Source organism: Taeniopygia guttata, chromosome 5 (assembly GCF_048771995.1).
Source record: "Taeniopygia guttata chromosome 5, bTaeGut7.mat, whole genome shotgun sequence".
Lineage (NCBI taxonomy): Eukaryota > Metazoa > Chordata > Aves > Passeriformes > Estrildidae > Taeniopygia > Taeniopygia guttata.
Window position 1 is genome coordinate 46,257,903 of NC_133030.1, and position 26,505 is coordinate 46,284,407.

General features: G+C 35.2%; 2 long non-coding RNA genes across 6 annotated transcripts in view; both read right to left on the minus strand.

Moving 5' to 3' along the window:
- Positions 1-26,505, minus strand: part of LOC115495574 (uncharacterized) — a 192,850-nt gene that overhangs the window by 80,478 nt on the left and 85,867 nt on the right. For 2 of the 4 annotated variants that reach the window (XR_005980763.2, XR_012056452.1), the window contains 3 exons: positions 24,922-25,053; positions 24,366-24,551; positions 21,918-22,021 (listed from right to left, as the gene is read on the minus strand). This is a non-coding gene — a long non-coding RNA (uncharacterized lncRNA). Of the gene's footprint in view, positions 1-16,383; positions 21,025-21,917; positions 22,022-24,365; positions 24,552-24,921; positions 25,054-26,505 lie in introns of those variants that run through there. The other 2 variants (XR_012056454.1, XR_012056453.1) reach the window with 2 other exon arrangements.
- On the minus strand, positions 339-15,506 carry LOC140684322 (uncharacterized). 2 transcript variants are annotated; one of them, XR_012056456.1, is made up of 3 exons: positions 14,275-15,506; positions 13,604-13,676; positions 339-1,771 (listed from the first exon to the last, which is right to left on the minus strand). It is a non-coding gene; the product is annotated as an uncharacterized lncRNA (long non-coding RNA). The 2 variants fall into 2 exon arrangements; XR_012056455.1 differs by lacking the exon at positions 339-1,771 and adding an exon at positions 5,557-6,490 and having other exon boundaries at positions 13,604-15,506.

Consider the following 26,505-nt stretch of genomic DNA (forward strand, 5'->3'; position numbering starts at 1 on the left):
TGAAAAATATAAAGAAAAAAGAATATATAATTCAATGATGGGGACTATGAAACTTAATGATTGCACAGCATAGAATAAAATACTGTTCAAGATTATCTAAAGAACCTGAATGTGCACAAGTCCCTGGGATCTGATGAAACACAATTGAAGATCCTGTGGGAACCATTACATTTAGTTGCTAATCCACTGTACATCATGTTAAAAAAGTAATTGCAGACTGGTGAAATTCCCACTGACTGGAAAACAGAAAACATAACCCCCATTTTTAAAAAGGTAGAAAAAGGAAGATCCAGCAAACTACAGGCTGATCAGTCTCACCTTGATGCTCAACAAGATCCTCCTGGGAACTATGCAAATGCACATGGAAAATAAGGGGGTAATTTGTGACACCAAATATGGCTTCACGAGGGGCACATCATACCTGACAATTTGGTGGTCTTCTAAAACAGGTATAAAGTTGGTGGGTAAAGGAATGGTATCATCTACCTGAACTTGTGTAAAACATTTGACATTTTGCTGCACAACATTCTTCTCTCCAAAATGGATTTTGGAATGGATTTGACAGGTAGACTGCACAGTAGATAAGAAATTGGCTGTGTGGTTGTAGCCAGAGTTGTGATCAATATTTTGATGTCCAGGTGGAAAGCAGTGACAAGGGTCATTCCTCAGGGGTTGCTATTGGCACTGGCACATTTCAACACCTTTTGTCAGTGACATGGAGGGTGGTATCATATGCATCCTCAGCCTAATGACACAGCTGTGTGGTGCAGTTGACTTGCTGGAGTGAAGGGATGCCATACAGAGGCTTGAGACAGTGACCTGTGGGAACCTCACGAAGTTCAATATGGCCAAGTGCAAGGTTCTGCACCTGGGTCAGAGCAATCCCAACATGAACACGGACTGGGTGATAAGTGGAATGATGAGCAGCACTGCAACAAAGTGTTTACAGCATAGAAAGCTAACTGTATCCTGGGCTGCATCAAAAGAAGCCTGTCCTGCAGGTAGAAGCTGGGGATTGTCCCCCTCTGCTCTGCCCTGGTGTGACCCCAAAGCAGGTGCTGCAATAATTCTGTTATATTGATATGAATTAAATATAAAGGAAAAAAATTGCTCATTATAGTACATTATTAATCCCTGGCAATGACAGGCAGTCTGGGATCATGAAATCCAAAACTGGTCAGGATGTATATGCCTAAGCAGGTAGGCATAAAAAATTTTGCATTTTCTTATTTTAGATTCCTTGAACTCAAAAGCTGCAAAATCTTTTACAATCATCTTTCAACACAACCTGAACATAGAAATATATTTGCATATGCTCCTATATTAATATATATACCCCAGCAATATTACTAATGAAAGCTGATAAAGATTATAGCCAAACATCATTGTTTAAAGTGGTTCATTAGAGATATTAATTAAAGGGGTGTACAGCAAGAATTTCTATTTAATGCAAAATATCTCAGCTTCTCTAAACATTGTTAAAGTGCTATCTTTTCTTCTTTTGTGGGAATGGCAAATATCACATAATCTCTGAAAAACCTCTCAGTTTGTAACTACATACTTACATCATAATTACATATAGGCAGTTTCTCTTTATCCTCTCTGTATCCTCTCTTTATCCTGGCCTTTCTTTGTCTGTCATTCTTTGCCTCTTTCATAAATTAGAAAACATACATCTTAACTTGTTCCAGGTCTTAAAAGCACTCCAACTGTGGGGTTTGGCTTTAGCTCATACACTCTGATTCTCAGTTTTAAAGCAAAAGCAGTGGCCCTGCAGGAAGGAAATAAACTAAAAATAAAATAAATAGGAAAAAAAATGAAAGGTGATTGATTTCTGTGAATTCTTGAGTGGAGAGGCAAGAGATGAAAATCTCGAGTGTCTAAATGCTATATTAAATTGTACATACATAAACTTAGTATCTAAATGTATAGATGATAAACGAGACCCCTAGCATGATGAGTATTTAAAATACTTGAAGTGAGTCTGAAAGTAGAACGTCTGTTTGTTATGTCTTCAACACAAATACAGATTTTTCAGATGGGATGAGGCAACATTCCAGAGCAGATTAGCACATTTGGTCTGCAGTGCTTCATGATCTTGACTTATGAACTCAGTGAACTCAAATTCTGCTAACACTGCCACAGAATCACAATGAAGGCAACATAACTCTATTACCAGAAGCTTAAATACTGTGGTTTTAAATAATGTTAACTTTAACAAAAAAATTCCCTACTGGAGTATTCCATGTATTTTATTCATGGTGAACCAAATAAGCTGGAAGTATTGCCTCTGTGGTTAGGCAGCAAGAAATTATTTTATTTTAAAACACTGTGATTAGATTTGTGGGTGGGTGGAAGTGTGGGTGTGAGCAGCTCTAGATGAGTGCATGCCTATGTAGACACAACAATGTGGTAGCCAAAGCCAAGAAAATTAAATGTCACTTTTTTCTATCCTTAGAAGTTCTATTAAATGTGAAGGCAAAAATGTTGCTTAAATCAAAAGAAAAAACAAAACAAAAACAAAGCAAACAAGCAAAAAACTAAAAGCAAAACAAAGAAAAAAAAAGAAAAAACAACTACATTAGACAAAATTGCTATTATGTATAGCAGTTTCCTCAGGGTAGGTATTGCACGCACTTTATTGTATAGTGCCTGAAGGAAAATGTTGCAATGCAATGATAAAAATATATGAAAGGTTTAAATGCTTTGATTATATTTAACTGTTGCATTAGTGGTATGATTGTAGAATCAAAGAAAGAGCCTTTATTCTGCCACAGAATTGGCCCTGACGGATCACACTGACAAATCAGTGTGTGGGAGGCTGAGGACTACCCTATGCCTGACTTCTTCAACACTTTTAATGCACCAGCTTGTATTAGTATATAATTCCTAAAACATGCAAGGGATTTAAGCTTTCACATCTTTATAATCTGTTATACGATCAGCCTAGACTTTTTCAAGATCTACTGAAGTTCCTATTGTTAAATAATCATAGTAATAGTAATAGTAAGAGTAAGAGTAAGAGTAAGAGTAAGAGTAAGAGTAAGAGTAAGAGTAATAATAGTAGATAATAGTAGTAGTAGTAATAACAACAGCAGACATGAGGCAAAATTATCAGAAATAAAAAAATATATAAAATATATATTTAATGTTACATTGACAAGTGATATATTTTAGTGTGCACCTATCTTATAAATACTTCAAACACTTCTCACAAATCAGGAATCCAAAAGTGAATTCATTTTAAGATGTTTTGAATTTTTAGCTAGTAATTGTAAGATTAAAAAACCAAAATAATAACCTTTGACATAACATTTAGGGTCATGGGACTTCTAAAGCAAAAATAAGGTCTTCTGAAGTTAAGCCAAATATATCTAAGAGAAACTAAAAAAAAACAGGCAACAGTTCCCTGTACCCTGAGGCTGTTTGGAAAACCCTAATTTAAGACACCTCTGAGGGGATTTAACATAATACCATCTTAAAGATATCAAGACGGTGTGTATGAAATACCCTGGTACTTTCTGCTGATCTCTGACATATTTGGAAGTTTATTTTTTCGTTGGATATGTATTCATGACTCAGCTCTCTGTATTGGGAACTGAAATGGAAACATAATGTGATAAAAACTCTCTTGTGAGAGATCTTGCATCTATATGTTCTTATAAAATGTAATAGCTGTAAACACACTGAAACCAAAACCAGTGACAAGCAGCCAACTAAAAACCTCTAAAACCCAGAGATATATTTCAGTTTGGATGATTAATTTATTATAAGGGAAAAATACAAATGAAAATAAGAACAAAGATAATGTCTCTATTAGGGAAGCCAGTGCATAGTTCTTTGGAACATGCTGAATGAAGTCTGGCTCACAAATCCCCTAGAGTCAGTAAAATAAATATGTGTACATAGAAAGGAAAATGTAGACCTGTCACCTCATCGACAGTTTCATAGCTATATGAATCTCAAGAAAGTTGCATTAGAGTCCAGAAATGTTTAATTTAGTTGGTGGGTTTTTCCTCATTGACTTCACTGGTGCCGGGGTCTTGTGAGAATTCTATTCACAATATTTTCTAATGCTTACAATACTAGTTAAAAACATATGTATTTTTCACTTCAAAATAGAAAACTGATTTGACTTCTTGGAAAGGTTTGAGCGACCCAGCTTCATTATATTGCCTTGATTTGGTCACTTGTTTCTAGTACGAGTGTCAAGCCAGTCTACTGATCATCTACAGACAACAGCTGCAATGGACAGAAACACAGAAGTATTGCTTGTTACATTGAAGCTGTGAAATAAAAGCAAAGCAGCAAATATTAAGAGCTTTTAAAGACAGTTTGTTGTTTAAGGACTGTCACAACATAAGCTCTAAATTTCTTGATGGATAGAAAGCTACTTTAGACAACATATTTTATCTTGACTTAAAAAGTTATTCTTTACTACCCCCTCATTCCACAAGGTGAAGAACTCAAACATTTTGTACACTGCTGACACTGTATAAATAACTAATTTAGTAGATGATATTGACAAAAAAAAAATTCTGATTAAAATAATTGTAGTCTAACTTTATTTCTCGAGAAACAATTCCAACATGCAAAGGAAAAGTTTTTATTTCTACTATTTTCAAAAGTATTTGGTGGATAATATTTCAGTCCATGCTAGGAATTTTTAGTCTATTACTCATCAGAATCACAATATCTGTTACAGCTATTTTGCTATAAATTTTTTTCTCTAATCTCACTAGAATAAGCACTGCTATTATCATAAGTCACTTGAGCTTAAAAATACCTCTGTGGACAAAGGCCTTTTGGTCCTTAGACCTTTGCAACTTTAATCTTTACTGCAAATGTGATTTGGATAACAATGTTTTTTAGATAACAGTTGGTAACGAAAATGTGAATTTTTGAATGCACATGTGAATTTCACTTCATGTGGTGTGGGAGATCTGATATAAATTTGGACCATAATGTATCCTTGTGTACATGATTAATGAACTGTTAATCCTGAAGATACAAGACTGATAATAAAAAATACCATTGGGGAAAATATTTTTAAATATTTCATCTACTCCCTCTCCCATCTATCAGATGGCAACAGATACAGAATGGATTTTTCCCAGCTTGTTCAGTCTCTGTAATTTAGTGCATATTTGCTTGGCCACAACTTCAAAGATAACACGTTCTTTTTCTGGGATTTTCACCTAGGCTAAGACATGCAATACAAAGTGGAGAAGCTCATCGTTTGACAGATAAGTTAGCATTCCAGACCCAGTAGTAATTAACTTTATTATAATTTCAGGTGTCTGTGCTCTTCACAAAAAAACCTACAATATAATTTGCTGGATTTTTTTTCAGTGAGTTATCTTACATGGATTGCCCCTGTTAGATATACAAAGAGGAAGTGTTGTATCCCTACAGAATATATTTCTTCTTAATGAATCAGAATACTGATTTCCTCTTTTACCTGCTTTTTTTTTTACACTGTCTTCTGCCTGCGAGTTCAGCACCTTTTCATCATCTGACAAGTTAATTTTAAAAAACACCCAAACAACAACATGACATGAATAAATAATTTTAATTAAAATAGCCCATAGTCAATCTTTCCACTGTGTAATGGCATAACAAGTCAATAATACTTTAATTGGATTGCTGAATTATCTTTTATTCTAAAGACACTAACCTTTCCTAAATAAATGGAAAACTACATTGTTACATATGAAGTTTTTTCTTCAAATCCCTCACTTTATTTCTTTGAAATATAGTATATGAGTTTAAAATACAAATAATGGGGGCAGGAACTATAAATGTGTTTCACTACATAATAGCAAAAAAGTATTTTTTTTGCTCAGAGGCCTCGTGTGGCTGGCCCAGGTCCTGCTGGAACCACATCACCCCTGCACGTGGTGACAGCTCACTGTAGAGAAAAGGAATGAAGGCACTGGAGTGGCAGAAAACCTGGGTTTTATTCTCAAATTTTGTACTCATGAGGAGGGAGAGAAAGGAAGGAATTCTTTAGCTTGGTCTACACTTCTACCATTTATGAAATACACCCAATTAGAAAATCTGATTTCCCGAATTGTCTATTTAAGTCTCCATGTTTGTGCAACTGTAACTTAAGCTACCACAAAATAATGATGATCATAAATTTTTTTAACATTCTCTTTTTTCCATTTTTACTTCTTTTTTTATCAGCTGTAACTAACTTTTTTGGCAATGCCATGTTTAAATTCAGAGAGAAGGATATCCAGTAAGAAAAATATATTTTAGCTTAGTAGTGTGTGCCTATATATATATATAATTTATATGAAAATAAATTTAATAGAAATGCAAATTAGTATCAAACACAGCAATCAAATACAGTAAGTCTGAAGGTTCATTACATCAGCAGACTGTGCCTCCACATCCATGTAGGCATGAGCAAGTTGCTTCCATCTTCTATTCCATAATGTTTCTCAAGAAAGGCCAGACAGAACAAAATGTGCACAATTGCAGGCTGAATGAAATTATTTATTCAGGTTAACAATGTAGAAAAAATATTAAATCAGAGGTCAGACAAATAAAAGGATCAGCTTTCATAAGAAGTCAGATCTACCCATGCTTTTCTATGAATAAAATTGATAGCTTTTCAATATTGTATCCTGAAAAATGTGTCACTGAGTGACATGGCTTTTCACCTTTAAATCTGAGGTGAAAATAAGGAGGCCTGCCTTTCATTAATTTTGCAAATATATTTTGGATCTTTTTCTATGTTTTGGCTGGCTGAACTTTCCTAAATTCCAGAAGGAAAGCTCCCTTTCCTGTCTTCTGCCATAAATAACATCTTTTTTTAAATGTATTTCACTATTCAGAACAGTTTCTAAGCCTGTTCACAAAGCTGTCAGGGCAAATGAATCGCTCTCCCCTGATGTTTGTTATTAACAGATTGTATACTGATAGGATAATAACCTCTTTCTTCATACATGAAAGGCATTCTTGTGAGCTGGATTACAACTTGAGATATAAAAGACGTGCTCTGTGGATAACTTCCAGGCTACTTTGCACCACATTGCTCTCCCATAATTTTCTGTTTGTTATCTTGAACGAGTGACAGTAACCACCGATCAGAAACTGAAATTTATGTGAAATGAGTACCACATGTATGATGTTTACTGCAGTCTGGCCAAAGCAGGGACAGATCATTATAGCCCACAGAACTATGTGTTTTAGACAGTGTGTGCAATTTGATATCAAGTGCCATAACTTGAATATGCAATAAAAAAAAGAGACTGGTTTGAAAAATAAACCACTTGTCATATCACGTGTTAGTTTCCAGCAAGGTTTTGGGGTGGTTTTGTCAAACAAGTACTTATTTGTTTGTTTTAATATGTTAAAATGATCATTTGTCTTCTTTGGTGGATAACTGTACATGTTTTTAGTGTATGTAAGCTATTGGTACTTGATTGAAGATTTGAAGGAGAGTGGCAAAGGTTTTGCTAATAAAAAAATAAACTCCCTAAGATCATTAGACAGGGCAAGTGAAGATGTGAATGACAAATAACTTCAGCTAAAAGTGAGGTATTTCAGTACCACAAGACCTTTCATTACAAGCTGGAAAGGACCAGAATTCAGAGTTCATTTGCACTTCTGCTATATCGCTGAAATATTAAGTACAAGACAAAGTGTGTCCCTTCATTCCCGTAAATTGTATCGTGTTGAGATTTATAAAACCTTGATTTGCTTATCTAAAGGGAATATTTAAATTAAGAACTTAAATTTCTTTTGCAGCCAGTCTAATATGATAGACAGTTCACCTCCGACTTGAATTACAGATTTAGACTGTCCATTTCTCTAAAATAACTGTAGGCTTATGACATTTGCACTCAGTTAAAGTGACTGAAATTATGCATGGATCCCTTTCTGAGCTACATGGCTGTTGCTGTTGCCTTTGTCAGTTGAAGAACCAGAAATCAAAATTTGAGACAGCATCAGAAAAAAAAAAAAAAAAAAAAGGATATGAAGGCTGGTCATACTTTTTCTAACATTTCTTAAGGGGAATGCTGATGACTGACTGAAAATGTTTCAAATATATGAGACTTATGGATTTGTTCTATTCTATGGATTAAAGCCCTAATTAATTTTTGTGCCTGTTCTTTGAATGTTGCAACACTGGAATATTTCAGTTAAAGTAGAAATATTTATAAATATGCTCTCCAGGGGCATATTGAGAATTGTAATATAATTATTTGAGTTTCCATTGCATTCTGTGTGAGCTTTGAATAAAATATTACCTGTGGTGCATTTTGTTCTTTTCAATGAAATTCCAGATGTAATATAGTTCACACTTAAAGCAAAGATATTTTTCCATCACATATTTTTGTTTTAAGGCAAACTACAATTAATCCTAAGAGGAGGGGTTTTTAATGTTTTCAGGAAAAGTTCTGAACCTGTTGGAAGTTCAGCTGGAAAATACCACAAATTTGATATCTTACTAATCTTCTGATGTCATGTCTATGTCAATTACAGGATGTGAATGCAAACCTGAGGGATTTTTGCTCTGTGCTCCATTACTCATTAAAAACATCATCCTATGACACATCCTGTAATTCTTGCTGTTCTTCTCTGAAATTCAGCTTTGGCTGACAAAGGGTTTGAATTCCATGTTCAGCAATTTAAGGAAACAATAAGGATTAGAATTTGTTATCTTGTTATATGTTGTTTTGTAGCTGAAAACTTGGAACACTGAGTGTACGTTCTGATGGGTTCCAGTTCAGTAGTTTTCTTATATTAACCTTGATATAAATTGAATATGTAATTAACTGTCTTCTTGAATGCAACAATAAGAAAGTTTGCCTTAATAATTTATATAGACTATATTCTTCACTGACACATCAAAATAGTAGTCCATTAACCTCAAAGAAAATTTTCAGACAAAATTCTCCTCATAGATTTGTTTTTAAATTCTATATTCTTATTTCAGGTATGTGTATGCACAAAGATGCACCACATCTTCTGAGGCTTCAGGAATTATGACCAAATAATTAATCCAAAGACCATTCTACAGCCTAATTGTAGGCAATGGCTGCTATTTTCATAATTAATTTTTCCACAACATTTTAGAAGTTTTATTTTGAGAAAGATTTTAATGGGTAGCCAGGTTCATTCTCTCTGCTGTATAAAGCATCAATATCTTCCTTATGAAGATTTCATAAATATGATCAATGTATAAGATGTGCATTTTATTGTTTGATAATTGATGTAGTAAAATCATTTTTGAGGGCTGGATTGATGGATGGATCTGAAAGGAGAATTTGGGTTTTGCTTTTCAAATCATCAATAACAACATATGTCAGAGGAAGAAACATAAACAGCTAGAAAGAAGAGTCCTCATTTCCTTTAATAAAGATTGACTCTCTCACACTCTCTTCATACTCAGAGGTATGTCAGGGAAATGATGAAATTAATACCCATCAACACAGATTTCCTGCTTTAGCTCAGTTGTGAAACTCATACAAAGACACTGATGAGGAACTAGGTGGAAGTCTTAGCATTAGAAAAATAAGTCTTTATAGGGATGTGAAGAGTGTAAGCACGATGTAAGTCGTCCACTACATCTGTGACTTCACTAAGGTCATCATATATTAAGAAAATGATCACTATGCCAACAACATAGTTATATAGCTTTCAAGAGACTGAATCTATACTGGCAGTACACATGACATGAGGAAACTTCTATGAAGACTGATAAAACTATGCCTTGTTAAGCACATTTCCAGACCTCCAGAGCCCCCTGAACTTCCCTAAATAGTGACTGCCTGTTACAGAGGAACAAAATTTGCACTGTAGAGTAGAAGGAGCTGGTTTGTCACACCAGCAATTGCAGCAACTAATAAATCAATTCTGACAAGTCTTCCAGCAGAGGGTGTGGATAGAGCTGAACAGTGCAAGGGGATAGGACAGCTCTAGATAGAGTTTACTCTGCATTACTTGCCCTGAAGGTCTTACTACACAAAACACACTGCTTCAAGCAACAATTCAAGTTACATTAAGCCTGAACCACGCACATAGTGAATCATGAGGGCTGGGCAACATCATTTGAATGTAGAAGCCAAACATTTGGAGTCACACCCTATTTTCCTGCACTCACCACTCCTCTAGGCAAAGATGATGTGGTAATGTGATGTCTGCATACAATTCTTGGGTGCCCCACAGGCAAGGTTTATTTCAGTTAAAATCCTTCTCCTAAGTGTCACGATCATTTATGTGTAGCCAGGGGACAAGTGCATATATAATTACATAGCTTAAGTCCATCCACCACAGTGATAGCTCCACAATCAAATTCCAAGTGAGTGCAGATCTGAGCACTAACTCTTAAAAGGCAACATTACTTTGACACGATTTGGGACAGCAAATCAACTACCTTAAATTTTTTCAGATTTACAAGCAGAAAGCATTTTACCCAACCAAGTCAGTCCTCTTGGATAACTTGCAGTTCGCAATTTAACAATTTGCCTCTGCTACAATAATATTTTTGATATATTATGAATATAAGCAGATGATAAAAGGTTTTGTTATTTACCAACATAAGAGGGCCAAATGCAAGTTAGAAAAGTTGAAGTCCTATTGCTCGAAGGGTTACTTATTTGAAGGGACAAAAATTATACAATAATTTTGTGCAGTTTTCCTCATTTCTATCTCTTTTCTGATAGTTAAATATAATTGCCTTTGTCATAACTGCCTAAAAACCACAGTTATCACTCTTTATATTAATAAATTATAATTTTTAAAGAGATATGCATATATTGTTTTACACTTACCTGTCTTTGTATATGGAAAAGCCTCCTTTTTACAGAGCGCTTGTTTAAAATCAGTCTGGTTTGCATGGATTTTATTTTCACTTTACAAAGAAAAAAGTTAATCTTGAACTCATCTAAAAATATATAATCTCAAAAATGCCAACCCAAACAATAATTAATTTTCACTCTGAAAGTGTGAAGAAAAAAAGAAGATGTAATAAATCCAAATCAAAATTTAATTTCTACCACTGTAAATATGTAAGACTCTACTGTCAGTGGAGTTCTGCTTTGTGCAGAAATTAGGAGTCCAGCTCAGTGCATCTCCATCTGAACAGTCTTATGGATGGGAAGAATTGTCCTGTAAATATTCTTCATTTTTCTCAACTCAGTTTCAGTGAAGTTTTCATATTTTGAGTTTCTGTAACCCTTGACCACAGGCTGCTAACCTCTCCCTCAAGCTAGCCCATTCTTTCCCTTGTCCCACCCCATGTCTTCACATTTTTCTGGCAGAGATCCCAGGTACAGGGAAATACTCTGCCAAACCCAAGTTCAGAGCGAGGACATAGCTCAGTTTCCAAAGAAGAAGAACATTTCCAAGGAGGAGACTATTACATATGAGGAACTTCATCTTTACAAAAACAAAGATGCTTGCATATGATTAGTTACAGTAATAAGTCTTTCAAATTAAAACCACCTGCTTTTGAGGATTCATGTAAATGATTTCTAAATCCTTACACCACTTCAGGTTTTTAAGCTAAAAAAAGGGAGAAAATTATGCTCCTGTTGTCATCCTTGTTTTTATATTAAAGAAATTGTTTAACAATATTTGATGAAATAAAACACTATGATTTTAGGGATAAATTATTTAATACTATCAAATCTGTATAAGCAACACCCACATCAGTATTAAATGCCCACACTTTGATTTAGCCAACTAGATTTGTCAGGCTTATTTCCCTTTGACATTGTTTGGTAGTAATAATGTTTGGTGGGACGCATTTTCTTCAGCCGTGTTTTCCCTCAGGTTTCTTTATAAAGATCAGTTCCCCTTGTTTAAGAAAATGCTAAATTATACAGACATGGTTTAATGAAGTTTTGTTGCAATGAATATCAGTATTATTTAGGTAGAAACACTCTTCCTTCGTGCTTCAAATCAATTAATCAGAAATAGTGCAAGACAAAAATTTTGTTTTATATTCTTGCCAGTAATGACAGCTTATGCAGATAATACATTTGTGACTAGTTGCAGGCTGCACTTAAATCTGTGTGTGCCTGTTTAATCCTCTTCTGCCTAAAGTGTCCCACTGCTGAGAGGCTAAAGATAGAGCCTTGCTGAGCTGCAAAATGTGATGTGCTGGAGCAGGTGGAAACAAGGATTAAATGACTTTCAGCAACCCTGTGAAAGGCCCATCTCTGAGGCATGTCCAGGCAATAGCTGCAAAATAAGATTTTATTTCCCTTCTCTTCAGAGAATCCATGGAAAACCCCTGCTGCTGGTGGTTCTGAATTTACTAGGGCCACCATGGAATTTTTAAACTGTGACTCAGCATGTTGTGGCATGCACTTGCCTGGTTTCCTCTGCTTCTTTTCAGCTTTACTCTCTTGATGCTCGAAATATTAGTTCTAGTACAAGCAACATCTCCTGAGAGACTCAGAAAGAACTGATATAAGAGAGTCTAAAGAGATCAGCAGTTATCCCAAGCGTTGCACGGAGACTGGCCTTATCCTAAACTCCAGAATCCTCTTTCCCCTGTGCTCTAGCTGCTGATGTGGCTTGGAATACATATGATCATTCTGCCTTGTGGAAAAAAATGTAATGTGAATAAATCAGACCTAATAGGCATTTCTGAAAAAAATACTCTGCCTTGCACTAGCCTGAGCTGGATTCTTTCTCTACCCATTTAAGAAATTGCAAACGTTTTACAGTACAGTTATTTCAAGTTTAATATTGAGCACGATCCCTGCCTGATATTGAGACCTGGTATTCATCCTATGTTGAAGGATAGGCAGTCACAAGACACAGATGCTCATTTGGACTTTTTAAATGCATTACATTATTTGGGACCTTTGCCATGAGCTGCTGTTTTGACTGGATACAGGATGAGAGAGAGAGAGAAAGAAGCTGCCACACCTAGTGTTTCTGAATGGTTACACGTCTTGTATCCTTTTGAAGAGATAAACTTTTAATTCTCCCTGTGTCATTTCCTTGGTGAGTCATTCTCCTGTTGCTGAGACAGCTTCTTTTACCTTTGAGCTGCCTAATCTACATTTTTTCTTGATAGATGCAGTGTGTAAAGTGCAAGAGAAAGAGGAAGTGTGCCGCCCCAATGTCTTTGCATGCACAAGGTAAGAAGGCACACGCTGATCGATGTGATACTCATCTGCTAGAGACTGGTGACAGCATCTGAGGGTTAGATGAGGGCATACTTATCTATCTCCAAATCATTCTTCATGGCTGCTCCTAGGTCAGCAGTTATGAGAGGAAATGTAGCCTGGATTTCTGAACCACAAGACTCTAAGCCCTGCTCACTGTGGCACTCAAACTTCCCAGGGAATAGTTACACCCTAAGAAATGTGGATGGTTTCTTCAGATGAATGCAATGGTGCTGTTTCAATGCTGAGAAGGATCTGTTTTCTATTTGCTCTTTCAAGAATAGCTTTAGTATCAGATTTCTCACCTTGAAAAAAAAAAAACCAAAAAAAACCCAACAGTGTTTTCCCTATATTTTTTTCCTAAGAAAATAAATGTTCAAATATTCAGCTTTTGATATATTTTCAGGTATGAGGATGGACACAGAGGGGATTAAAAGGCAGAAAATATATGAGCTGCTTACCTCATACAGCTCCACAGGGTAGGTACTAGAGCTGTCATCAGAAAATGCCATTTCCTCCATTTCCTTCAGCATTCTGGAAATGGAATCAGTAATTTTCAAAATATATTCTGCATCCAAAATCATAATTTGTAGGCATTATATTGAATGTTTGAATTCCAGTGAAGCATTATAGGTCTGAAAGCCTGTTGTCAAACCACGACAAAAATGCCCATTTTCTTGCAGAGTGGTTAGGGCTCCCAGCAGCTGTGGCTTAGTGCACTCTCATGATATAAATTACTGTGCAGAGAAAACCTCAAGTTTGATAGGACTAGGAGTTCAAAGGAGAGGATGTTCATAGGGTTTCAGTCTCCATTTTCTCAAAAAGTCTGGAAATCATGGGAATACAAATTCAACCAGGACTTAACAATACATACCCTTTGTGGTTTTACACAGCTCTGATATTTAAAAATGCCTTAATTACTCCTTACTTTTACTTTTTTGCCTTCCCCATCCATATTACTTACTTCTAAATAGGTATTCAAGAAGACTCAAAATTCTGATTTTAGGAACACATTTTCTAAGCAGAATCCCCACCTTATTTTTGGTCATTGTAAAAGAGCCTTCCAAACCAGAAGTACATCATTAGTGGTAGAAAAGCAAACATGCATCCTAAACTTGTTGACTTTACTTACATCTAACTGATTTACAGCTGACCATTAGTTAGCTCTAGGTGACCATTTATCACCCTCTGTCTTCCTTGATACAGGAACCATAGATAAACTAGGCAAGGACTACTGAGGAGGAACTAGAGTGCAGGGCTGCATGCACATCTTGTCTAAACAGGGAGATGACAGTCATAGAGCAAGATTTGAAGCTCCAGCTTTCAGGCAGTGCCTTCTTTATTCTCCCTTACCTTTTTTTTTTCCTTCCTAAAAGACAAAAATGAGGATGACCATTATTAAGGGAGTCATAGGAAAAGAAAAAAAACCTTCTCCCTTCAAGATGTTTAAAAGAAGCGATTTAGGTTTACAGAGCATAATTTCTGTCAATTCTTGTTTATTTTTTGAGTATGTATCACTTTACCAAAGTGAGAGGGCAGTGACTCACATACAGTGGGATTCTTCCAACCAGACTTCAAGAGAAATACTAGAACTTCTGTCAGACTTGCAATATTAACATACTAAAACTTCCCTAACATCCATGGGTCTAATAATTGGACTTTGACTAATACTTTATTAGTATCTGATCTTTATTATCAACATCTGTGACCAATATAATCTTCATCCTTTCCAGGTTAAAAATAATATAAGTAGATATATCCTTTTGTTTCTGGTATAATGAATTTGCAAGTCTAACGTTTAAAAATTAATTCTTGTGATTCTATTTTGGGCTGTGAATTATGGACAATTTGTAATCAGTTGCAAAAGATTAAACCCTAGGCATAGCTAATGGGGATGTTTTAATAGTGCAGATGGCAAAACAGCCTGTGAAAGCAGGTCTGGTGGGCATTCTGCAAAAGCTAATTCAGTCAAAATTTATCCAAGATGACATAATGTACAATTGCTACACTGGGAAAGTCTATTAAAATTTCACACGTTTAAATCTCTCCCTTCTCTTTTAATTAGTATGTTCCAAGATAAAATAGAAGATGTGTACCTCCCTGAACTCAGCAGGAAAGGTCAAGGATAAACAGCATGATGCATGAAGCTCCTTTGTGCCCAACATGCTCAGGTTAGGAAGAATGTGTTAAAATGATTGTGTGGAAAAGACATGTCTGGGAATGAATTTTCATTGTGAAGCAACAGTGGCAGTGAGATGTTCTGCCTGCACATGCACACCCACCCACTCCGCCTGTTACATTATTCAGTGTGTATGCTGCTTTCCTAAGCACTGCAAGGGAAGTGAATTCCTCTTTTTCTCAGGACTAAGTATTCATTTTCCAGAAGACTTCAAAGTTTTAACCTCATTTACCACTGAATTTTCCAGGGAATTCAAATTATATTCTTGAAAGAATCCATAGAGAAAATTACTCTGGGTTCTCATTCTGATGCAAAGTCATGTTTATGGATACCATTGTACTGAAAAATCAAGAAGCAGTCCCTTTTCATTCTAATATAAAGTCAAGGTAATTTTTCTCCTTCTTTTCTTTTTTTTTTTTCTTCTTGCCCTGTGAATGCTGTATTCTTTGCCATGAAATGAGCTAGCTTGACAAGGGAATTGGGAAGCGTGTTCAGAAAACCCTTTTGAAAACTGCTCTGGAAGAAAATGCAGTGACTGAAGTGGAAAACATGTTCAGCTTTTTAATTGTGAAGGCAACCCAAGTTTAGTACTTCCCATATAACCTCTGCTGTTGCAATTGTATTATCAAAGAGATCTTGGCCTACTTACAGACAGCAATTTTTGAATGAACTTATCATATGTGTAAATGCTTGCTGGATTAGACTGTGCAGGGATGGCGACTTTATGAACAAAATATCTATGCATCTCAAGATGCCTGAACAATTAAACAAGATTTGTAAATAACTGTTAGAGCTGAGCACTTAAATTGTAAATGAAGTGTTGTTGGCCTCCTATATTTCTCAGAGAAAAGTATCATCTGACATTTATGCTTTTGATTATCTGCTAAACAAACTATATTTCAAGGCCCAAAGATTCTTAGATTGGTGGTAAGAAACCACAAGATATTTTATGTAAGACTCATTCTTGCATTTTTAACAGTAAAAGAAGTAACACTTTTTAGGAGCTCTATATCAGCAGAATCATCCTAGTCAATAATCAACCCCAAAGGCTAGAGCAGATTTTTGATGAATGAGACTAGACCTTTTTCCTTTTCTTTTTTTTTTTTTTTTAATATTTCAGTAAAAGGTACATAGAACACCATAGCACATAAAAAATAAAGGCAAAATACTTTCTTATTTCATGTTTAATATATAATCTTTCTGGGATGGCTTCAGAATAGTACAAATAAAATCCAAAAGGTCAAACATTTTATGACATTTCTTTGATTAAAACTTCATTGCACTGTGCAGCTGAAATAGTGCAGATATGTCTACAAATTTAGCTTCTCCTATCCAAATTCAAGCACTACAAAATTTCCATTTAAAGTAATCCATTTAATAGGCATTGTTTAATCAAAGTATACCAGCTGTAGTATTTAAAATAGCAGCTCCATATTCAAGTAAGATGACAGACTCATTTTCTATCTTTCCAAAGACTAAGTTCCATTTATTGTAAATTTTTTATAGTAACTAAGCTGTAAAATTGCCAATATAGAAGCTACCTTTAGCTAAAGTTCTTCATGCTATAAATTAAAAGCATGAATTCATAAATTCATCAGGTTAAACTTGATCAAGTTCAATATTATTGTGACTTCAACAGGAAAAATCTATTCAAAACTACATAAATACTATTGTTACTTGAAGAAAAAGGAAGATGTCAGTTTAAAAACATATTATTTTGGAAAAATATTATGCCCTTGTCAGTGAAGTTTCACAACATATTTCATCACAGTAATTTAACAATTGGAAGTTTGCTTTGGATTGCAAAGAAAAAAAAAAAAAAAAGGTTACTCTTTTCCTATGACTGTTAGTTTGTTTATTACTAAAAATAATTTTACTTGACTATATTCAAAATCAGTCAGCTAACTCCAACATTTTCTGCACATCTCTTACAAACTTAAGCCCAAGAGGGCATAATATGCATTTTAGTTGATAACTCCATTGTTAATTAAGAATGTAATTTCCATTTCTTTCTTCATCCAATTGCTCCTGTTGGGTTCTATCCTTTAATTTTGTGCTGGTAGTAAAATCAGAGATTATCCTGTTTGGTAGCTTTCCTTGCTTTGCATGAACTTGTAGAATCACAGTCAAAGCTGTAGAATGTGTAGCAAAGAAATGATAACAAAGAGTGAGAAATATCCCGTCTTTATGGGCATGTTCTACCCATCAATCTGTCAGTCTGAATAATTTCTACAGCTGTGTGAATAATCCACAGTGAATCATTCTGCAATGATCTAATTTTTCCTGCTCATGAGAGACTTCTTACCATTACTAATGTTTTTATTAGATATCTACTTTAAATTATCCAATTAATTATTATTCCTTAATTTTTACAGCTTGGTCATGAAACTCTAGTCTTGTAGCAAATGCAGATTAGCCATCAGTCAGTAGTCTTGCTCACCCTGAATACTGGCTTTCTGTGGGAGCCTAAGTGTAATGAACAAAAGAACTATTCAAACATGTCAAAATCTGTCCCATGTTGTATTTGTTATTTAAACGGTTAGATGTGACTGGTCAATTAATTTGCAAAAAATTGCTACCAATCTCTGATTGGCTGTCTGTGATAACACTGCCAGAAGTGAGTGCTCATCTTGCATGAATGTTAAATGCAGTTTTCACAAACAGTCCAGCCAGCTAAACCTATTCACACAAACTGAATAGGTTTGTGAGCAAAATGAGCGCTTAGAGAATTGTGGTGGGTTAATATGAAGAATATTAAGGGGCCATAAGTTTGGTTCATGTAAACTGACTTTAAAATGGGAAAGCATATCTGAAGAGATACAGTTCTACCTCAATTTCTCATGGTGAAATTGTCACAATTGTAAAGTTGTACGGTCATTTACTGCTTTGTTTTTAAAATAAGCTTAAAAAAATAAATAAATTTAGGCCATAACATCCCTACTAATGTAGTACATAATTCCTATATTTAGGAAAAATTCAGGACACAATATTTTTAAGTGATTTGTGTTGTTGAAGGTCATATAAAGTCAGTGAAAGATTAGGAAAGAAAATCCTTGAAAAAGAACACAAGAGGGTTTTCTCACACATCTGAAGCTTGGACCTATTTTCTCAATCTGCTCCAGAAGTATCAAAACCTCATCCAAGTTTTATATGCCAGAGAAGGAGTCAGATGAAATCTGGCAAAATTTTGCTCTGCATTTTTCAAGTTCAGTCAAGCTTGAAGTTCCAAACAGTTTTCATGAGAGAACTTTTTTATGATGACAATAAAAGTTAAAACTGTTCCAATAATGTTTATTTTTAATAAAATCAATATCTTCTGTAGAGATGCAACTAATTAATATTACTCTTAAGCAAACCATTTATCTTAAGAAATTCATATAATCTTGCACTGTTTTCTTTGTTCCATTGTTGGCACTTAAGCTATCATGGAAAATGGTTAGCAAAAGCTGATTCAGACAGTGAAATAGAAATAGAAATAGAACAGAATAGAAAGCTTAAAAAAAACACAGTCATAAATAAAAATGAAAATTCTTTGGTCAGATCCAGATTCCTTGCATTGGCTAATCTGAACAAGTATTTGGTAGAATTAAATCCTTTTTCCTTATCAATGTATTCATTTCTATTGATTAACATCCCTCAAAGGTTCACTGGTTTCAAACAGGTTTCCTAAGAAACTGACTGTACCAAAATCATACATTAAAACATTCTAACTATGTCGTAGTATTGCTGAAAACAGAAACACATACACACTTGCCAAAACTAGAATGTTCCAGATACAGGTTAACTGGAATTTTGCTTTTTGAAACAGTATTCAGTTTACCAAGGTCTCCCAGAAAATAGCATCCAGTTATGAAGCATTTGTCATTCAAACACCTCTTGTCCCACAGGCTGCAAGGCATCAAGAGGAAACGTGGAAATTGGATAGATACTCAGTGACTTGGTAGGTAGATTGCTTTATCGGCTACCATTTATTTCAAAAAAATGTAACTTTTTTGCTCTTTGAGTTACCCTGTATTTATACAAGACATAAAATGCTTTCCTGATATTATAATCTGTAGGGTTTTCATTATGCTTGTTTTTCTGGTTGTTTTCTGCAGGTTTTACAACAAATAGTCTGAAATATAATTGTAAATTATTAATATATTTCAATTTGGTGCAGTCACTGGCATAGAAAAGATGACTGTTAAATTCTTTAAAGATTAGCTGTAACCTGGTCATGCATGAACACAGCGGTCTGCAAGGCCAGGTTCTAGCAAGCCAGATTATACTGATGATAAAAAAAATGTGTAAAAGGGAACAAGGTACTTTTGCAATATTAATACACTCACCTGAAAACTTTAAATTTGCAGGTCTATGATTGTAATCTCAGACAAACATTTGCCTTATACAGCTTTAGGCAAGACAGTGTTTATCTACAGGACCCAGGAGCATTCCTCAGCTCCAGGGTTTGAGTCCTAAATCATTCCTTAATCATGTCCCCGCCTGATCCTGGGATGAGATCAGCTCTGAGATCACTTCTGTTCCTGCATGTTTTCCATAGAAAGGAAATTTTGGCTTTTAAGCTGACTGAAGCTACCACAGATGATTGCTATGACTGAAGGAAGAACAAGTAGCTGATATATGCATACCACTAGATAAACCCACAAGCTGATCTCTTACCTTTTTTTCTAAAAGGGGAGTGTCCACAGACATCATAACCTGTTTATTTAGGTCAGCAACAAAAAAGTCTCACAAAGTATTGTCATTATTTGAAAAGATCAGTGCAACACCATTTGTTCAAGCAGGGGTGATATTTAAAGAAGGATACAGTATATAAGGACTAATAGTTTAGAAAATTCATCACAATAGTTGTGATGTCTTTTCTGATCTTGGGTAAGCTTGGTTAATTACCAAATCAGTTAATAAATAGCCTTTGTAGATGCCTTCTGAGCTAGAAAAACTTCAGATATCTACCTACTTTTACATTCTTACTAATGTGAATCTAATCTTTATTTGAATCATACTAAGGCACATTTGTACAAATTTTCCCATGAACACAAGTGAACAGCTATAGTGTGATTTATGCCATTTTGTCTTTTATTTTCAAAAGAATATATTAACAAAATCCTTTATGTTCTATAAAAGAAAGGTATTAAGAAAAGACTTCAAGTAGTCCTTCCTGTGTTTTGTAAAGTAACTTTTGTCTTGTCTCTTCCAAATGTATTTACAATCATTTTGTGCTCCCTATTTCATGAACACTTCTTGAACTTCGTGTGGCAGAGTAACATATTATTGATTACAGAGCAACTTAATTTAACTTGGTTCATTATATTCCAGAACAATTAAAAGAAGTATGTAAGAGCTATGAATATTAAATGATAGTGAAATGGAAATTTCTTTAGTAATCAATGCTATTAAAGTGATGTTCAATAGCCAACCTAATAAATTTACCGTTTATATTTAGCAGAATAAGTCTTGTATGTATTCTGATTGTTATTCAGTTACTAAAGGCGCATTTCCTTGGGGCAGGGTGGGGGGAGTTTGATGTTTGATCTAGTTTTGTTATATTTATTTCATAAATATTTGAATAAGGATAAACTTCTGCTTTTTCTGTTAGAAGCTACCAGGTATTTCAGGTCCCAGATACTCACCAGAAAAGGGAGTCTTCATAAACAACAGGGATAAGTCCCACTCCACCGAAGTCATTGGGAACATTTGTTATTCCTTCAATGTGAGACACTATTCAGTCAGACATAAAAAAATGCAACTAGATAATTACCTAGATAATTACCTATTACCTAGTTCATTATTTGTTCCTGGGTGCAGGAGGATCTAAAAATAAAGAATAGATTTTATTTGACTTTATCTCCACAACCCCATGGAGAACAATACAGATGATAAGGTGAGGTTGTCCATTGAGTCCAGTGGTGCGGGATGCAGGGTGCCTGCCCAAAGAAACAGATGAAGATGTGCTAAGGAGCACAATCCTGGGAACAGCCTGCAGTGATCACCCCTTGTGCTGCAGCAGCATGGGCTCTGAGAAAGATTCTGAGGTCTCAGACATGGTAGAGGCTGAAGGAGAATAACTCCCTTTTATTTATAAAGGACCACTTGAAGAACCTGCAGAGGCGGCAGGCAAAATGTGAAGCAGGGTAGATTTTGCTCAGAGGCTTCTGGTTAAGTCATGGTCATGCCTGAGCAGGGGTAGATGCAGTGCGACAAAGAGAAAAGGACAAGTAAGAACACTCAGCAGTGTCCTGCATAAAGCCAAGGGTTTGGGTTCCCCAATATGTAATACATATTGACCCACTGGTTCCAGCCCAGCAGGGATATGGCTTTATGATCCATAAGGAGAGTGTGAATGAGTGAAGCTTGCCTCATTATGGGGGATCTCAATGAACTATTCAACTACATAGAGGGGGATTGTAGGAGAGGCTGACACAGACATTTCTTTCTTCAAACTGTGTATTGAAACAAAGGAAATTTTGAACAAGTGAGGAAAAAAAAAAATCACAAGAAGCATGTCCAGAATGCTGTAGTCTCTTCAACCCTGAATATATACAAAACTCGCTAAGACACAGAAGATTCAGGTCTAACTTCTAAGTTAGTCTTACTCACCTCAATAGCATATGGACTAGAGAGATCTCTGGAGGGCCCTACCAGCCCAAATCCTTCTGTGGTTCAGCACCCTGTGGGCCAGGAGTTCCATTATGCCACCTCTCTGAAAGCAGATGGGAATATCACCAAATAACTTTCTTCAAACCAAGCAACATGTAAAGATTCTTTGTTATTATATGCAAAAGAAAAAAGCTGAGTCTGCAAAATAATGCTAGTTCTACTTGTTAAAACAGTAAGAGCATTACTGTGTTAAGTGCTTGACAGACTGCTACTTTTAAGAAAATCAGATTTATTTTTTCCAACAGGCATATTAAAGATATTCTGAAATTGCTATTTGGAAAACTGATAATCCCTCAAAACTTTTTTTTTCCAGAATACTGTTAGAGATTTAATTTAGGAATTGTTGGTATCTGGCTCCTAGTTTGCTAGATTTGATACTCTAAAATACATATTCTTTCCAATAGCCACTTAAAAACTTTGGGAAATCATAGAGAAACAAAAAGAAAAGGAACAATTAATTGTTTGCAACAACAGGTTTAAAGCTCTGAACCACTATCCAGAGTAAAGATCCAACTCATTCAGATACAATCATTTATTATAATACTCAACAAAAGTTTAAGGTAGAGTTAAAATATGGATTAAATTGTATATTAGGTATACTATAAGGTAATAGAATATTAAATTTCTATTCAATACAATATCTCATTTAGTAATAAATATTTACAATAAACTTGATCATTAGAGAGCCGTTAAATACTGGGGTATCTCTGAAAATGTACAGGTCCTGCAGGCAAATGTCTCAGCTGGTTTTGAAAAGTTTGGTAAATCTAAAAAGTTGGTAGTATTTTCCCTTTGAAAATGTGACATTTTTTTCATTTTGAATTAAAAAATAAAACTATTCACAAACCAAAAAAATGCTACCACTTCCTTTCAGACTTAAAGTTTTTTTAACATGTTTTTCCAAGGAGAAATAAACTCATATAGTTCTAGTTTTCTTGATCTTTTCAGATGACAAAATATTAATAGCATGCTAGTGAAAAGTTAGTCTATTTTATGGGCTATCAACTCTGTCCATTTCATGGACACGGAAGTCAAGGGAGAGGAGAGCTTTAACTTCAAGGCTGAGCAAATAAAATAAGTTTTCAATCAAGTAATTTAAACTTCACTCATCCTAATAGAGTAGTTGGCAGAAAGAATGTGAACCTCTTAAAAATTTCTTCCTGCCACTCTCCCTCGCTGAGAATCTCTGGTGTATGAAGCCAAACTTCAGCTGTTGACTGTGTGTGTTGAACTGGCTAATGGATAAAGCATTCTAAAAAACTATGTTTGACCCGATTTTGACTAGTGTGTGAGATCTCAGCTTTCAAACTGTCATTTGTTTGGCAATTTTTGGCATTTAGTCCAACTATCAACATCACTAAGAATTACTGTCAATGATTATGAATTAAGAATCTTAAGTAATTTTAGGATTTTTTTTTGTGTTGAATTCTACTGAACAGCAATGTTCCTTATATATTTGTTTTAGTTATGCACCTTTCAAAGGCAAAAATATCTAATAATAGCTGATTGCCACATAAAGGAAATGACAGTATGCAGCATAACTGCTATTTATATCTTTGAAATCATTACTTTAAAATATCACTTTAAAATTCCTGTAAAACCTTCCTGCATGTTGTCAGTCTTAAATCTTCATTCACTATAATTCTATCCTCTATTTCTCTCCAAGGAGTTTCTTTATTTGCACTTATCAAAAGTATATCAATATTATTATTACCTGTATGAAAGTACTGCCTGGAGCATGAACCAAGATTTGGGCCTCACAGCCCAAATTCTCCATGAGCACCAATAAACAAGAATTCCCTTATTAGAAATTTACACAGATTAGAGAAATAAATGTTGAAGAGAAAGGTAATATTATCGTATCTAGGCGAAGAAAAAAAGGATTTATTGCAGATCACACCAGAAGAATGAAATACAAACCTCGGCAGACTTTGGAAATCATCCAAGCTCTCCCAATCTATTTTATTACCTCTAAATTTAAAGCTAACCATATGGTAGGGTCTTTAGTTCTTGTTACCCTCAAGCCAAGGGGAACACACTTGTGTGTTCATACAGATAACTATGTGATTACTCAGAGAAAGTAAGGATAGGGCATTCATACCAGATATTCTTGTCAGCTTTTCACGTTCACTTTAAAATAGCAGCAGCCGCTCTTCCTCAAACTGCTTACCTCTGTGTTAATTGCCTGTGTGATTTTTGAACCTGAGTGAGCCTCAACCCTCCCTTCTTCTGGCCTTGAACATCAAACACATGTGTAGAATGCATTTATCTAAATCAACACAGGACCTGTCTCTCTGACTGAGCCTCACAAGTTTAGTCCTGAAGGCAGCTACCAAACCACTGGCAGAAGACACAAGCAGTGGTTTACTGACAATAGCAGTTTTTACCTGATATGTACAAAAGTAGATCCATCTCTGCTATGCAGGAAATGGCTGAGTTTCCCTCACCCTTCAGCCATGGGTTATGCTGCAAGGCTCAGGTGGTGCCTTCAAGTCACATTACCTCTGGGGACAAGCTCCATCATGGTCCTGCCTTTCTCTAGCACAGCGTTGCTGGAAGCACCGCCACTGCTTCTGAAAGACATAACTAAGAGATGAAACTTTTCCCACAGACAGCTGTCAACTCATCCCCCACCACACCAGTATCCTACAGTGTGACATTGTAGTACCACCTTTCTTCACATTGCTTCCAGTAGCCAAATAATTGAAGAAAGTTGAATGGGTTATCCAAAAATAAAAATCATTTTTATTTTCATAGCACTCCAAATTTAAAATTGTTTTTTCTTATCAGGTATTTCAGAAATGGTGGACAAACACTCAGTAGTTAGAATACGGTGCTCTGATAGCAGGATGAGAGTCATCATATGCTGGACACTCCTGTATTGAACTCTAAAAACAATTTTTAAAAAAGCATAAAATTTGAGGAGAGATTTCTTCTTCTTACCATTCACTCTCTCCAAGCTCCCCCATGGTATAATCATAATTCTCTGCGTCAAAGTAGGTCAAAACATCTCAGACACTTGTACAAACCATTTTTAGAAATTGTAGAGCTCGCCAGTCATAAAGGGAACACAATCTAAAGGAAAATAAGAAAAGAAAATATATAAGAGGTAAATATTTCTTGTAGTACAATACAATATAAGACAGTTTCTATATATTCATCCCTACAGGAGATGGATCTGTGCATCCTAAAACTGATAGAAACGATACATTTCTATTCTAACGCACTAAAGAGAGCTGGATACAGGGTTTCAAGCATACTTATCATTCAAGATAATAGCAGATTGTACATTATTATATTTTATCCCTTTCAAAGTTAAAGATAAATTTTGAGGAAATTAGTTCTTATGTGCATTCACAGGAGTTCTTGATTGTAAACTTCACTTGTCAAAATAATATCAGGATATGAATAGCAATGTTTAGATCTGGAGACTTAGCCTATCTTATAAAAAGAAAACCATAGTGTTTTTCTTAAGAAAAAAAAAAAAAAAAGTTTTAAGTATTTTTGTCCTTGTGATAATTTTTTTAAGCCTTCTGGGAGATTGGCACCACATACTAACTTGTAGCCCATGAGGATTTTGTTTTCTTTCATTTCACTTTGCCTGTGTTATGAACTACTGCTTTTATTACAGAATCTTGGCAGTCACCTACTTGTAGCAGCTTTTGCTGCTCTGTAATAAGGGATTTTCCCTAAGGGATACCACTTTCAGCTGGTTATATTTTCTCAGGAGTTGTTTATCTAGTGAGACTAGAAAAGTACTTGTTCCTAAATGCTGTAAAGATCAGTTGGAGAGCAAATCAAAGTGTTTCAAGACTCATTTGGCAGGCTTCATATGCTGCTTATTTTTTTTAGTTTCTAATCAACAGTCAGGGAAGAGAAGCTATTATTTCAGCTGATAATTGCTACATTATCCTAATGTGTCCAAGAAGTGGGTACATATTAAAACAACCTTTGTATCACTTATTCCAAGTTCTTGCTATTTTTATACAAGAACGTTGCTAAAAAATGAGTTCATTGTATCTTCTTCAGGAAAAAGTTTACCTGATGTCCTTGCACATAAGAGGGATGTCATTTCAGGAAGAAGGGGCTGACATTTCCTTAGTTACTGTGGAATAATGGAGTCAAGCTATTCAAGGTTTACCCAGGACAAGAAATTTAATTACAGAATTCCAGACAACCGCACAGTGCAGTAGGAATTCAAAGGTATCAGGAATAGGCCAGAGCATGGTGATATATTAGCCTTTTCGTCCTCTTGTGAAACAGATAATTTACACTTCCATAAGCATAATACATGATAAAGTATAAAAATGTCAGTATTAATTTTCTAAATCCATTCACTTCTCTTTCCTCTATTGGTGGATCTTAATTAATTAATTTGATACCAGTGATCCCACCAGAATTTGCATCACCTGCCAAACATAAAAGTCATATCTCTCCTTTAGTTTGACTACAGTTTTCTTTGCTGCCCACTGCTCTACTCATAAACTCCAGACAGCTGCTCGAGACAGTTTGCAAAAGATTAGGATC